At 45.1% G+C, this 14,391-nt stretch overlaps 1 protein-coding gene across 2 annotated transcripts in view; it reads left to right on the forward strand.

Moving 5' to 3' along the window:
- Positions 1 to 2,257: 2,257 nt before the first annotated feature.
- The window catches only part of LOC119953323 (procathepsin L-like), a 73,776-nt gene continuing 61,642 nt past the window's right edge, over positions 2,258 to 14,391 (forward strand). Inside the window, exon 1 of one of the 2 annotated variants that reach the window (XM_038777483.1) lies at positions 2,258 to 2,329. The gene's annotated coding sequence lies outside the window, so the exon portion shown is untranslated. The remainder of the gene's footprint in view (positions 2,330 to 14,391) is intronic. The other variant, XM_038777481.1, reaches the window with a different exon arrangement.

The following is a 14,391-nucleotide window of genomic DNA, read 5'->3' on the forward strand; positions in this document are numbered from 1 at the left end:
GTAGCGATCGCGGGTCCTTGAACTTGGCTGGTTGATATGTCACAGTTGGTCGCACGCAGGCTGGTCCAAAAGAGGCCGATCCCTAGTGCGTGGGGCTTATTATCCTCCTTCTCTTTCACGTCCTTTGGGGCGGTCCTAACTCCCGATCTAATGGATGGATAGGGTTTCGATCATCCTCTTTAATCCTGGCCAATTAGGGGGCGGTTACCTTAGTGGCTGAGCGGGTCCAAGCTGTCATTGTCCCAGGCACAAATGACTTTCAAAATAAGGGGAAGTGGCGCCGGTTAGTCTGCTACTGTTGCCATTCCTTGATTCGAGTTCTATTGTCTTGGGGATTGACCTTTAATAGGTGCAAGTTTCTGTCAGATCTGGCTTATTTGCACAATACACAGAGGCTGCGTACTTGTCTGTGCCCCAAGTTGACCACAATTCCCACGGTCCTTTTCAGGTGCCAATTTTAGATGGCTACAGGCCCCATCACCAGTCCCTGTTGGCAGGGATACCAGTGGCTGCCGCAACCCATGTCAGTGATACACTCTGTAGCCCCTGTTCTGCCCCCTTCAGTGGGGTCTACAGTGTGTACCCTCCTTGGGTGGGCTGAATGATACCTTGCCAGCAGAGTGGCACTTTGTTTTGTGGTAGGGGGATCCTCTGAACAGCCCAGGCTTTGTAGCGTGTGTGTGGGCAGAGCCCAAAGAATGCGCTTGGCAAGGGGTCCACTGTGCATGCATCCTCTGATCGGGGTGCAGTCTGCACTTCCCTTGCTCCTCCTGCAATGGGGCAGTGCTTCTGATGAGCACACTGGAGTGTGCCAACACCTGGTGGGCCACTGGTTGAGCTTGACCGTGCCCATCCTGCTGGTGGGTCAGCTGGGGTCGGATGGTTCCCACGGGGATGACCTGTGGCATTATGAATATTTACAGGACACGATGGGCAGTCAGCAGAGTGCGCAGCCAGGGGCCTGTAACCTGTGCACAATGGCTGTCTTGCAGACTGCAGCAATGGCGGTCTGTGCCCGGCCACCCCAACCTTGGGGGACATCCTGAACCCATGGTCCATCTCCCAGTCTTTTCCTGTCACTTCCCCCTGCCCCGGCAGACACCCCCCAGCCAGTGGGACACAACTGTCTGCACACTATTGCGAATGTGGAAACATTTTTGAAGTCGTATCTCTCCCTCAGAAACCACGGCGCCTGGTCTCCCCTTTTAAATACCTGTATTAAATCTCACCCGCATGACTTCCGTCTGGTGAGACAGAGCATCGCAGAGGCCCAGAGAATACTGGGCCGGACCCGGGAATGGTATGTTGGCGCATGCAAATGGCGATTTCGCATGCCAACGCTGGCACAGGCCATGTAGAGCATTGTCGCCACCACAGGGCCTCGGAGCATGGCGTCAGTTCGGCATCCGGTGCCAACCTTGATTTTCAGCAGATGCCCGATTCTCCAACCGATCGCGATCGCAGTTCTTACTTTGACTGGCGGCCCTAGCACCCAAATCACTATAACTAGGCCTTCCCACTTCACTCCTCCTGACCCCAACCTCTGCTCCCCCTTCGATCACTCCTCTATGCACGCAAACCACACCCCAAACGTTCAAAATAGTGGCACTCACCCTCTTAATAAAACCTCATTCTTCCAGCTAACGGCCTCCACGCAAGCTCCCATTCTCCTGCTCCCTTACCTTGTTTCCAAAGATCAACAAAGAAAATTGCTGACCTCAGACACAACTGTACAAAGCTGACTGGTGAACCCACATTTAACATGTACACCACTAACTTCATCTTGAAGTTGGGTGTAATTTACAAAGTTTTACACTAAAGAGAATACAAATATTTTACTAACACAAAGAGGATGGCTCACTCAGAAGTGTGTGGCTAATTCCATCTCTACTTCTCTACTTTGCCGGGGAATTGAAATGTAATTTTTTGTTTAAATCAGTCACACAACCTATTTACGCAGGTTCCGAAACCCACCCACCCATTAACCTAGCGTCTGTTGTCTTTAAAAATCTGGGCCATTTATCGATGGTGTCGAAATGCAGGTTAAGGACAGAAAGAGAAAATTACTCAACAATAAAAAGAGGTGGGTATGAGGATATAATATTGCATAGCATTGGAACACTGCATACTTTGAAAAGAGGGATCTTATTCTTTAGCAACATTCTAAAAGACATGAAACAATCCCACTTAATTGGTTTACTAATGTCTTCCATTTCCCAATCAATGATGTCACCACATACCTGAAGAGATGGATTCTGGAAGGCTGTGTGTGTATATAAGCTGGCAGCACACCAGTCATTCAGCACGACTGCCCGAGGATCAGTCCAAGGTGAGTTTGTTTAATATCTCAGAGGTAAAGGAACATAACTTTATTTAACTTTTTATCAAGTCCTGCTGAAGGCAGCCTGTCACTCCCAGTACAGTCCTTGCTGGGAGGACTAACCACACCAGGACTAACCTGCTTTGGGCCAGCTTTTATCTTTGTTCAGAATGAGCCCCAGATGGGCGGCCTCTACCGCCTATCTGGGAAGCTCATACTCCACAAGTCCCATGGAAAGATCAATGACAGTTTTCTCTTGGATCTCCTGGTGGTTATAACTGTTTGTTGATACAAAGTTTCTGTCTCGTTCCTTCCAGTGTTCATTGATTAATTGGGTGGATGGGATGGGTTCAGTTCACATTGTGTGTGTGCGTACAGAAAGAACGGGTACAAATTAACCAGTTTCAGTATTTTGGGAAAATGATTTAGCCTGCTTCAAATCACCAGGTTAATGAGCTCCTTCTCCTCTGTGTTCCTTAAAAATATTTGTTTTCAGGATGTGGTCCATAAGACCATAAGACATAGGAGCAGAATTAGGCCACTCGGCCCATTGAGTCTGCTCCGCCATTCAATCATGACTGATATTTTTCTCATCCCCATTTTACTGCTTTCTCTCCATAACCCCTGATCCCCTTATTAATCAAGAACCTATCTATCTCTGCCTTAAAGACACTCAGTGATTTGGCCTCCACAGCCTTCTGTGGCAAAGATATCCATAGATTCACCACTCTCTGGCTGAAGAAATTCCTCCTCATCTCTATTTTAAAGGATTGTCCCTTTAGACTGAGATTGTCTCCTCTGAATCTAGCTTGTCCTACAAGTGAAAACATCCTCTCCACGTGCACTCTATCCAAGCCTCGCAGAATCCTGTAAGTTTCAATAAGATCCCCCTCATTCTTCTAAACTCCAAATACAGAGCCAGAGTCCTCAACCGTTCCTCATACAACAAGCTCTTCATTCCAGGGATCATTCTTGTGAACCTCCTCTGGATCCTTTCCAAGGCCAGCACATCTTTCCTTAGATACGGGGCCCAAAACTACTCACAATACTCTAAATGGGGTCACAATACTCTAAATGGGGTCTGATCAGAGCCTTATACAGCCTCAGAAGTATATCCCTGGTCTTGTATTCTAACCCTCTTGACAGGAATGCTAATATTGCATTTGCCTTCCTAACTGCCGACTGAACCTGCACATTAACCTTAAGAGAATCGTGAACAAGGACTACCAAATCCCTTTGTGCTTCTGATTTCTAAGCATTTCCCCATTTAGAAAATAGTCTGCGCCTAAATTCCTCCTTCCAAAGTGCATAACCTCACATTTTTCAGTGGTCCAATGTCCAATGTCTATTTTTGCCTCCCTCTAATCTTTTATATATTGAAAAATAACTCTTCCTGTCTTCTTTCATATTACTAGCTAGCTTGCACTCACATTTCATCTTCTCTCCCCTTATTGCCTTTTTAGTTGTCCTCTGCTTGCTTTTAAAGGCTTCCCAATCCTCTGGCTTCTCACTATTCCTCACTACTTTGTATGCTTTTTCCCGAAGGGTTCCTTCACCTTAAGATCCCTAATAAAATCTGCCTCATTACACATCACCAAATCCAGAATTGCCTGTTCCCTAGTAGGCTCTGCCACAAGCTGCTCCATTAAACCGTCTCTTAAACATTCCACAAGTTCCTTTTCTTGGGATCCACTGCCAATCTGATTTTCCCAGTTCACCTGCATATTGAAGTCCCCCATGATTATTGGAATATTGCCTTTTTTACATGCTTTATCTATCTCCTGATTTATTTTCTGCCCCACATCCTGACTACTGCTAGGGGGCCTGTACATAACTCCCATCAGAGTCTTTTTATCTTTGCGATTCCACAGCTCTACCCACAGAGATTCTATGCCGTCTGATCCTATATCGCTCCTTGCTATCGATTTAACCTCATTCCTTACTAACGATGCAGCTCCACCCCCTTTGCCCATCTGCCTGTCCTTTCGATAGGACACATATCCTTGTATATTTAGATCCCAGCCCTGATCCCCATGCAGCCACGTCTCTGCGATGCCCACAACATTATTCCGGCCAATTTCAATGTGCGCAACAAGCATATTTACCTTGTTCCGTAGACTGCGCGCATTTAGGTGCAACACCCTCAATCCTGCATTGACCACCTCCCTTCTCACACTTGTCACCTTTTTTGCTCTGCCTGAAGATGATGATGTTCTCTTATTTTTATTATCTATTTTTTCTTCAGTTATTACACCTTCTAAGCTAACGCTCTGGTTCCCACCCCCCTGCCATACTAGTTTAAAGCCTCCCGAGTGACACTAGCAAACCTCCCAGCCAGGATATTGGTGCCCCTCGAGTTTAGATGCACAGTCCTTGTACAGGTCCTACCTGCCCCGGAAAAGATCCCGATGGTCCAGAAATGGACCATGCTGGTAAGGTCGGCATTTATCGCCCATCCCAAGCTGCCTTGAGAAGGTGGTGGGGAACCTCCTGTTAAAATTGTTGCAGTCCTTGTGGTGAAGGTGTTCTCACAATGCTCTTAAGTAGGAATTCTTCAGGCAATGACAATGACGAGAGAGCAGCAATATATGTCCAACTCAGGATGGTGCGTGACTTGGAGAGGAATGTGGAGCTGGAGTTGTGCCCAAGACACTACTGCACTTGTTCTTGGTGTTAGAGGTTGTAAAGGAAGAAATAACCTTGTTAATTTGCTGCAGTACATCCTGTAGATAGTACATACTGCAGCTGTAGTGTGGTAGACGGTGCAGGAGAAACTGAGTCTTGTAGAGCAGGAGCACCAATCAAGTGAAATGCTCCGACCTGGATGGTGTTGTGTTGTTGTGACTGCACCTTCCAGGCGAGTGGTGATGATTCCATCACACTCCTGACTTGGAGCTTGGAGATTTTGGAGAGACTGAATGGTCAGGAGGTGAAACACTTGTCTCAGAATACCCAGCGTCTGCCCTGCATGTGCAGCCAGAGTGTTGATACGGCTGCTCCAGTCCAACTTCTGCTCAATGGTGTACATTAGAAATTGGCAGAGTGAGAGCATAAGGAGGGTTCAATTTTTAAATAGAGAAACCAAGGTGAAAGGTTAATGGCCATCAAACATATTGTAAGTTTGTGAAAAATAGGAGGAAATGGAAACAAAATCAAGGAGGACTCGACAATCTCAAATTTGCAAAGTATTTCAATGTATTCACATCAAGGGAGATGGAAGATGAAATATGCAGACAAATTCAAAACCTTGGTAATTTATTCTTTCATGGCAAAGCCAGCATTTGTTGCCTATTTCTAATTGCCCTCGAGCATTTCAGGGTCAGTTAAGAGTCAGCCATATTGATGTAGATTTGGAGTCACAAATAGGCCATGTAAGTAGACTGGGTAAGGATGGCAGAGATCCTTCCCTAACGGACACCAATGAGTCAGATAGATTTCTTGAATATTCTGTGTAGTTTTGGCCTCTTTGTTTAAGGAAGGATGTAACTGCATTGGAAGTGCTTCAGAGGAGGTTCACTAGATTGATACCTGGAATGGGCATGTTGTCTTATGAGTGTAGGTTGAACAGACTGGGCTTGTTTTAACTGGAGTTTAGAAGAGTGTGGGGTGGAATGATTGAAGTATATAAGATTCTTAATAGTCTTGAGAAGGTGGACGTGGAAATGATGTTTCCTCTTATGGGTGAATCCAGAACTAGAGAGCACTGGTTAAAAATTGGGGTGATCCTTATAATAGAGATGAGAATTATTTTTCCCTCAGAGAGATGTATGACTGTGCAACTCTCTGTCTCAGGAAGTGATGGAGGCGGGGTCACTGAATATTATTTAAAGTTTCAAAACTAATTCTCAGCTCAGTGACTTTGTGAGTGGGTATCGGGAATCGAACCTCGCTTCATAAAATCTTGTATCATCTTTGACAAGAAGGGATCATAGAATTCTTGATATTGTTTGAAACAAAGATATTCTGGAATTGTAAGAGGACAGGCACAAATTCAGTATTTATGTTATTGTACAGTTATTTGTATATTCTGGCAATCACTAACCCATTAATTGGTCTTTTCTTCATTTTAGGACATGCAATCTGATTCAGTTTCTCTGCCTATTTTTCTATGACCCATGTTCCAAGCAGGACTAGGTTCTAGATTTTTTACAAGCTTGTGGCTCCATGATAAAGTACCTGTTTGTGCATCATTTCACTGTTTCTTGAAGTTCCTTCCTTAGCTTGAGCCAATTTAGTGACATGAGATCCCTACAAACATAAAGAAAACCAATCTTCTGCTCTGCTGATCCTTTGCCCAGTGTGAATGTAGGTGACATGATGGGGTGAATTCTCTGCTTCCCCAGCCACATGTTTCCCGGTGGCACGCCGCCACTGGCAGTGAGATTCTCCATTCCCTCCGCTGGCCAATGGGATTTTCCATTCTAGGCACCCCTACACCGCCGGGAAACCCGCAGGAGTGGGTGTGCTCCTGAAGGAACAGAGAATCCCACTGGCAGAGTCTCCATAACTCATGCAATTGCATTCAATTCTCAGTCCTTTCCATTCTTCAATTATAACTATTCTATAAACACTATTTGTGGCCCAGTCACATTTGCCACGAAAGAGGTCATGTTATTGTAGTTACACTGATAGCCAGTGAAATTACCAAAATTGGTTCAGTCACAGAGGGCAGGATTTATCAAGCATCCCGCTGTGTGTGTCACGGCGGCAGGTGGCAGCCCACCATTGGCCGACTGTGTGATCTTCTCATCCTGCTGTTGTCAATGGGATTTCCAGTTGAATGTATGCCTTGCCACTGGGAAACCTGTGGCGATGGCGCACCATCGGCGGGACCAAAGGATCCTGGCGGTGTTAACGGCCAGATTTTCCGGCCATTGTCCCTACAGGAGGTGGCAATAGTTCCAGGATTTCCCTCCCTTTTTATAAAATGCAGATCTTCAAGGAAATATTCCAGCAAATTGTTAATATCAGGCTACGCATCTGTAACAAAGTGTATTATTTACTCATTCACAGTTTTAAACTGATTAATATGGTACAGCTTTCTCATCTTTATTTCTGCCTTTCACAGGGGGCTGGTTTAGCTCACTGGGCTAAATCACTGGCTTTTAAAGCAGACCAAGCAGGCCAGCAGCACGGTTTGATTCCCATACCAGCCTCCCCGGACAGGCGCCGAAATGTGGCGACTAGGGGCTTTTCACAGTAAATTCATTGAAGCCTACTCATGAAAATAAGCGATTTTCAATTTTTTCAATTTTCACAGTGGTGACACGTTAGCCCATTGGTGATCTGTACACAACTTTTTAATCATGCCTCTAAAGTTCTGTTCCCTCTATCCACCACTCCAGAAAACTGTGGGTGGTGGTTGATGTAAAGTTTGCGTGTGATTCCAAATAATATTTACATTTGAGTCTTGCTTAAAACATGAACCTTGGTCACTATACAACTGCAGTTATAGCCCCACCTACAGATTACCTCAATCAGTAAAATCACTTCCAGAAATATTGCATATTCTAAGTTATTAACGTATCAGTATTCATGTCTCAACTATGAAATCAGATGAACTTAAAAGATTCTCCAGCTTTCTCTCTTTAAAACTGATTCCATTTTGTGGATATTGCTTACTAAAGTGTGATTACTTCCCAGACTTCATGGGCGGGATTCTCTGATCCCCCCGCCCAGTCGGAGAATCCCTGGAGGGGGGGGGGGGGGGGGGGGGGGGGGGGTGAATCCCGCCCCGACGCAGGCTGCCGTATTCTCCGAAACCAGTTTTTGGGTGGGGGCGGGGTTCACACCACGCCGGTCGGGGGCCGTTGGCAGCCCCCCCCCCCGGTACTTCTCCGGCCCCCGATGGGCCATGCGGCCGTCGGTTTCTGGCCAGTACCACCAGCGTGGATTAGACATGGTCCCACACTGCGGGACCTGGCAGGTAAGTCGGTTGGGGCGGTCCACGAGGGGGTGCGGGGAGATTCGACCCGAGGGGTGGGCCCCATGGTGGCCTGGCCCACGATCAGGGCCCACCGATCTGCAGGCGGGCCTGTGCCTTGGGGTCACTTCTTCCTTCCTGGCCAGCCCTTGTAGGGCTCCGCCATGGCCGGCCCTGAGAAGACACCCCACTGCGCATGCGGCAGAATACACCGGCAGTTCTGCGCCTGCTCGAGATCACGCCGGCCCTTTGGCGCATGCGCGGACTTGCGCAGTCCGGCTGGCGCGGCACCAACCCCTCCGGCATCCACCTAGCCCCGCTATTTCCGGTCGGCCCGCCAGTGGTTCGGGGTGTTTTTGACGCCGGTGTCGGGCTATCGTGCTGATTGCGGAGAATCCCCCTGCATTTGCCCCAATCCAAAGTTCATTTTGCTTTAATTTGACTTCCTTGACAATTACCATAGTGTATAATATGATTCAGATTGCTTTAAAGTCAGTTTTTTGATGGAGTGTGTGTCAGTGCCTTGATCATTTCAGGCTGTTGTCTCGCCCGACTGACCATGTTGATCATTCAATGCCAATTGTCAAGTAGCTGCAGATGACTGTACATTGTACAGTACATTGTACAGTACAGTACAGTACATTGCACACAGTATCTCCTGCCCTTTGAACCAGCCCATTTTTGATCTGATTCCCTGCATATTCTGTAGGTTACTTGACATGTTACACATCTGCACGTGAGTTCAGTGTCTCAATACCATGGCTACACATTCTTGACTCTCAGGTGATCTTTTCAAAAGAGTTTGTGTATCCCTCCATATATTATCGCAATGTTTTGGGTTGTGGCCAGATTGTCACATATATTTTGACCTTATAACTAAATATTTCACTGTGGCCAACAGCAAGGTTTCTAGTTTATAACTGAAAATGTTCATTGACTATAAAACACCAAATGTAATTTTGAAAGTTCACCCATTTCAAATTAAATAAAATGTTTATTTACAGTTCAAGCTGTATTTCTGCTGTTTCTCTCTGCAAGGCTAGCAACACAATTTCTGAAAAGGACAGTGCTCTCACTAAACAAAAAATGTTGTGGAGCTCATTTCCTATGCTTCAACTAACTCAACAATCACATTTATGCACAAATATGAACAGTTCTTTTGCATCTTATCCATTCTCTCTCCAATTCCATTTTAAAACTATCTACCAATTCTGAGTGACCCCATTTGATGAATCCCCATCTCATATTCACTTCAAGTGGATGATTGTCTTTCGCTGTTCCGAACTCCCTCATACAGTTTGCCCATCAGCTTGAGAAAGAGGTGCATCTGTGCTTTCTCACTTCTCATTTCACATGCATCTCTAGATATTACGAATACAGGAGTTGATGTTTCCTCAGAGGTAAGTGGGGATACATGACTGAAGGGACTAGGGGAGCCACGGGGTTTACACAAGGCAGTTCAGAGCTGGGTTCTGTTTTTGGTTCTGGGGGAAGATCGAGGACAGGTTCTCCACTCGTTTGCACAAAATAAATTGTACTTTTCCTTATTAACCTGCCATCCAGCTCTGAATGACCTTGCTTAATGCCTGCCCACTGCCTTTTCACATCCAGGGTGCTATCTCCATCATCAATTTTCCCCAATTCTTTGAGACAAGCTTGTACGTCAGTCAGGGAAAGACACTGATTGCACAATATCATTTACCTGCCCATCAGGATTTCTGACCATAGTGCAGGTCACTATCGCAATATGCTTTACTTCTGACTCCTTTACGAAGGGGAGTGAAGGATTTAAGGCTGGCAGATTAGAAGTGGCAGGAGGGTGCTGACGAGGGAAGGGAATCAATGTTTTCAAACACATATCTTTCAAGTTCGCTCCCTGTAACGATATGTATAATCTAAGAAGAGTAAAAGGTTAACAAGATGATGTTCATGTTTCTAAACACTAATAATCTTTATCTTTATTGTCACAAGTAGGCTTACACTGCAATGAAGTTACTGTGAAAATCCCTGGGTCACCACATTCCGGCGCCTGTTCGGGTACACAGTGGGAGAATTCAGAATTCTCAGCTGGCACGGGAATTGAACCGGTGCTGCTGGCCTTGTTCTGCATCACAAACCAGTTGTGTAGCCTAAATCAACTAAATCAGCCCCATGCCTACTGAGTAGTCTTATAAAAGGCTGCGTCTCTAAGCATTCTGGGAGAAACTGATGAAGAAGGATTGTGTGAGGTTGAGTTAGAGTGTTGCTTGTATTAGAGATAATTAGTTACTGTATCATAGATTCAATACTATAATTATGTTAGTTGTTACTCAGTAGAGTGTGCAAACCATTTCAAGTAGTGTAAAATAAACTAGCTTTGGTTTTGACATATAGCTCAATGTTCTTTGTAAACACTATGACTTTGGCTATCTTGGAGAATAATACAAGGAACATTACACTCCCTTCATTCAGTGTTGGTGGATCTGGCTGGGTCCATTCTGACACACATGCTTCAATGTCTGATGGAAAACCTGGAACTGGATTTCCTTGACAAACCACAGCGTTGAAAGCATGTTGCCTTTTCAATCATCATTCTAACTCATATATTTTTAATTGACAGTGAAAATAATCTACCCCACTCGGTGTTACCTTCAAATAATTCAAAGCAATTCTCAAGTCTTGAAATTCTAATTTGAGGCATGTATTCTATTGCTCAGCTTGAGAAAGTCTCTGTTTATGATTCTTCACTTCAACACTTGCTGAGGCTTCCTCTTTCAATCAAACAGATATATGTTATGAACCCCTCTGATGTTACCTGTGAAGGTATCTCAGAACTCCAAAGGATAACTTGAAACGCCGATTATTAGTGGTGCATATTTGTTTGGAATAATGTGAGGAACAAAGTACAAGTGAGTGAGGAACCAGACCAATCGTTGTGTAAATAATTAATAAAGAATATTTACTTAAGTAAAAGAAAAGAAAAAAATCACATGACAAAAGATGAATATATACTCTGGGCACGATCTTCCCAAAAGTGAATAAAGTTCCCGAGTGAGCACATTTAGCCATGTGTTTCCCGGCACTAGCAGTGCCGAGACAAACGTGGCTATTCAACGCAACTTGTGTTGAATAAGGAGCCTAAATGGGAAACATGTGGCTGAGACCGCACACAGCCCCATTTGTACAGCAGCTCCGCTTGCTGGAACTGCTCGTTGTAGCGAGAGATCAGTTCGCCATTTTTAAATGGCGCCCCGATCTCCAAAGCCCCCCCAAAAAAAGCTGACCTCCCCCTGAACGCAACATGGGAGGGCCCCCTGACCCCCGTCTCGCACCCCCAACACCCACGGTGGGCAACCCCGGCCCAATCGCACGCGTGCAAAAAATGCCATCCTGGTGCCTTGGCAGTGCCAACCTGGCAGTGCCCCTCCCAGCTGTCAGCACCACCTGAGCACCTTGGCAGTGCCAGGATGGCACCACGTGGCACTGGCAAGGTACCCAAGTGGCACCAGCTGTGTCAGGGTACCACCCTGCCCAAAAGTTATGCAGCTGAGGGCCTCCGATCCCTTCAGAGCCCCCACAAGTGCTGTTCCATCTGGTTCCTATTTGTGGGGACCAGTACCAAACGGCGCTCACCCGAGGAAAAGGGATTGTATCCCAAAGCCTCAGGTACCTTGCAAATCTGCACATTAGAGTAAGGCTCATCCCTCTGTCTGAATTATGCACCTACACCCTCCTTCTCCAAAGTGAAGTCATATGTGAAGTACTAATTTAAAACTGTAACAATGTCATCTAGCTCAATGCACAGATTACCATTTTGGTCCTTAATGGGCCCTACTCTTTCCCTGGTTTTTCTCTTTCTCTTGATATATTTATGGAATATCTTGTGATTCTCCCCAATCTTGCCCACCAGTGCTTTTTGATGTCCTGCCTTTGCTGTCCTAATTGTTTTTTTGAGTTTCCCCCTGCACTTTCTATATTCCAGGAGGGCCTCAGTAGATTTGCTTACTCTGTACCGGTTAGAAGCTTCTCTTCTCCTTCTTATTCATTCCTGAATATTTCTAGACATTCAGGGTTTACTGGACTTATTGCTCTTGCATTTCACCCTGAAGCGAACATGTTGGATCTGTACTGTTGCCAATTCAATTTTAAACAATCCCACCACTGTTCTACTGTAGATTTACCCAAAGTTAACCGTTCCCAGTATACTTTGGCCAGATCCAGCCTTATCTTATTAAAATCAACCTTCCCCCAATCCAAATCCCTTTTTTGTAGACTATATTTTCCCTTTACCATGACAAATTTAAAATGTATGATGTTGTGGTCGCTATCACTAAAATGCTCTGTTAGTTTTTGTTGCCCAGAACTACGTCCAGCAATGCACCATCCTGTGTTGGACCTTTGACATGTTGATATAAAAACCTCTCAGAAATACATTTCAAGAAATTTACTCCCATCTAAATCCTTTACAATGTGACTATCCCAATTAATGATGGGGAAGTTAGCATCCCCGAATATAATTACTCTATTATTGTTTTTACGCATCTCAGTGAATTGCCTACATATCAGCTTCTCTGTTGCCCACTAACTATTTGGTGGTCTATGAAACATTCCCAGCAGTGTGAATGGCCCCCTTTTATTCTTAAACTCTACCCACTAAGCCCCATTGGAAGACTCTTCCAAATATCATCCCTCCTTACTGCAGTAACAGACTGCTTAATTAATAATGTAACACTACCTTCTCTTTTGCACCCTCCCCTGTCCTGCCTGAAGATTATCCTGGAATGTTCAGCTGCCTGTCCTGCCCCTCCCTCGATCATGTCTCAGTATGCCAACAATATCACAACTTCACGTGACAATACACAATACATGCACTTAACTCATCAGTCTTACTAAGGATACTCCTAGCATCAAAGTAAAGGCCATCCAGGCTTGATTTACTCCCTTGAAAGTATACAATTTGTGGCCCTATTACATTAAAGCTTTGTGCCCCCTCCCTTGCCTAATTAGTTTAAATCCCTCGTAACAGCACTGGCAAACACACTTGCAAGGATGTTGGTCCCATTTTGGTTCAGGTGCAGGCCATCCCCCTTGTCCAGGTCCCACCTTCCCCAGAAAAAAATCCCAGTGATACAGGAATCTAAACCCCTCCCTTTATCTGCAACTCTTGAGCCACACATTCATCTTCCCTATTTTTCTATTTCTGTACTTGCTAGCATGTGGTACTTGGAGTAATCCAGAGTTTAACCTTTGAGGTCCAACTGATTAGTCTAATGCCTAGTTCCCATAACTATTCATGCAAGGTCTCATCCCTCATTCTACCTATATCATGGGTACCAATGTGTACCATGACCTCTGTCTTATCGCCCTCCCCTTCAGGATGCCTCGCATCCACTCAGTGACATCCCTGACCCTGACACCAGGGAGACTTAAATCTGGATCTGCTGAGCCCTATTCATGAACTTCGCTAATTACATAATCTTAAAGATATACCCCTTTACTTTAACTTTAGTATCATTCTCTTAGTCTCTAACTTTTTACTTATCCTTCACTTATCCTTTACTTATGCTTCTCAATTAATCCCTTAATAATCCTCAGTTTTTTGGGTGTTGGTCTGCAACAGCTCCTTCTGATCTGTGAAAGTCTTTGGGAAAGCAAGACAACAGGAAAGAAAAGAAAGAGAAAATCCAACTCACTCACTTACCAAACTGCCAACTCCACTCACTGATCATTGCACTCTGTGCTTGATGCCCTGAGACCCGCTAATTTAAACTCTGCCAGTAACTGGTTTAGTAACATTTAGTATTTAGTAATACTGGTTTAGTTCTAAAATGTCTTCTGGATGAGTTCAAAGTGGCTCCTGAACATGGTAGTTTATTAATTAACATATTGGGCTGAATTCTCCCATGTCCACAACAGTGATTTGAATGGCAGGTAGCGGGGGATGCGGCGGGAATCCCATCTTATTGTGAATGTACTTACACGTGTCCATGTGGAAACAAGCATTGAGGATAGATCAATCTCCCAGCGTCTTGTCCGCGTGTTTATTGATAATTTGCCTGAAGTGTAGTGTAGCTTCTTACAAGGCCTGTCCAGTTTCATGCCTAGGTTACTTTCCCACGGGATCTTCCACTGGTGATGACCATGGTGGATCGGGAAACCCGCTAGAGAC

The sequence above is a fragment of the Scyliorhinus canicula genome, chromosome 18 (assembly GCF_902713615.1).
Source record: "Scyliorhinus canicula chromosome 18, sScyCan1.1, whole genome shotgun sequence".
In the NCBI taxonomy this organism is placed as follows: Eukaryota; Metazoa; Chordata; class Chondrichthyes; order Carcharhiniformes; family Scyliorhinidae; genus Scyliorhinus; species Scyliorhinus canicula.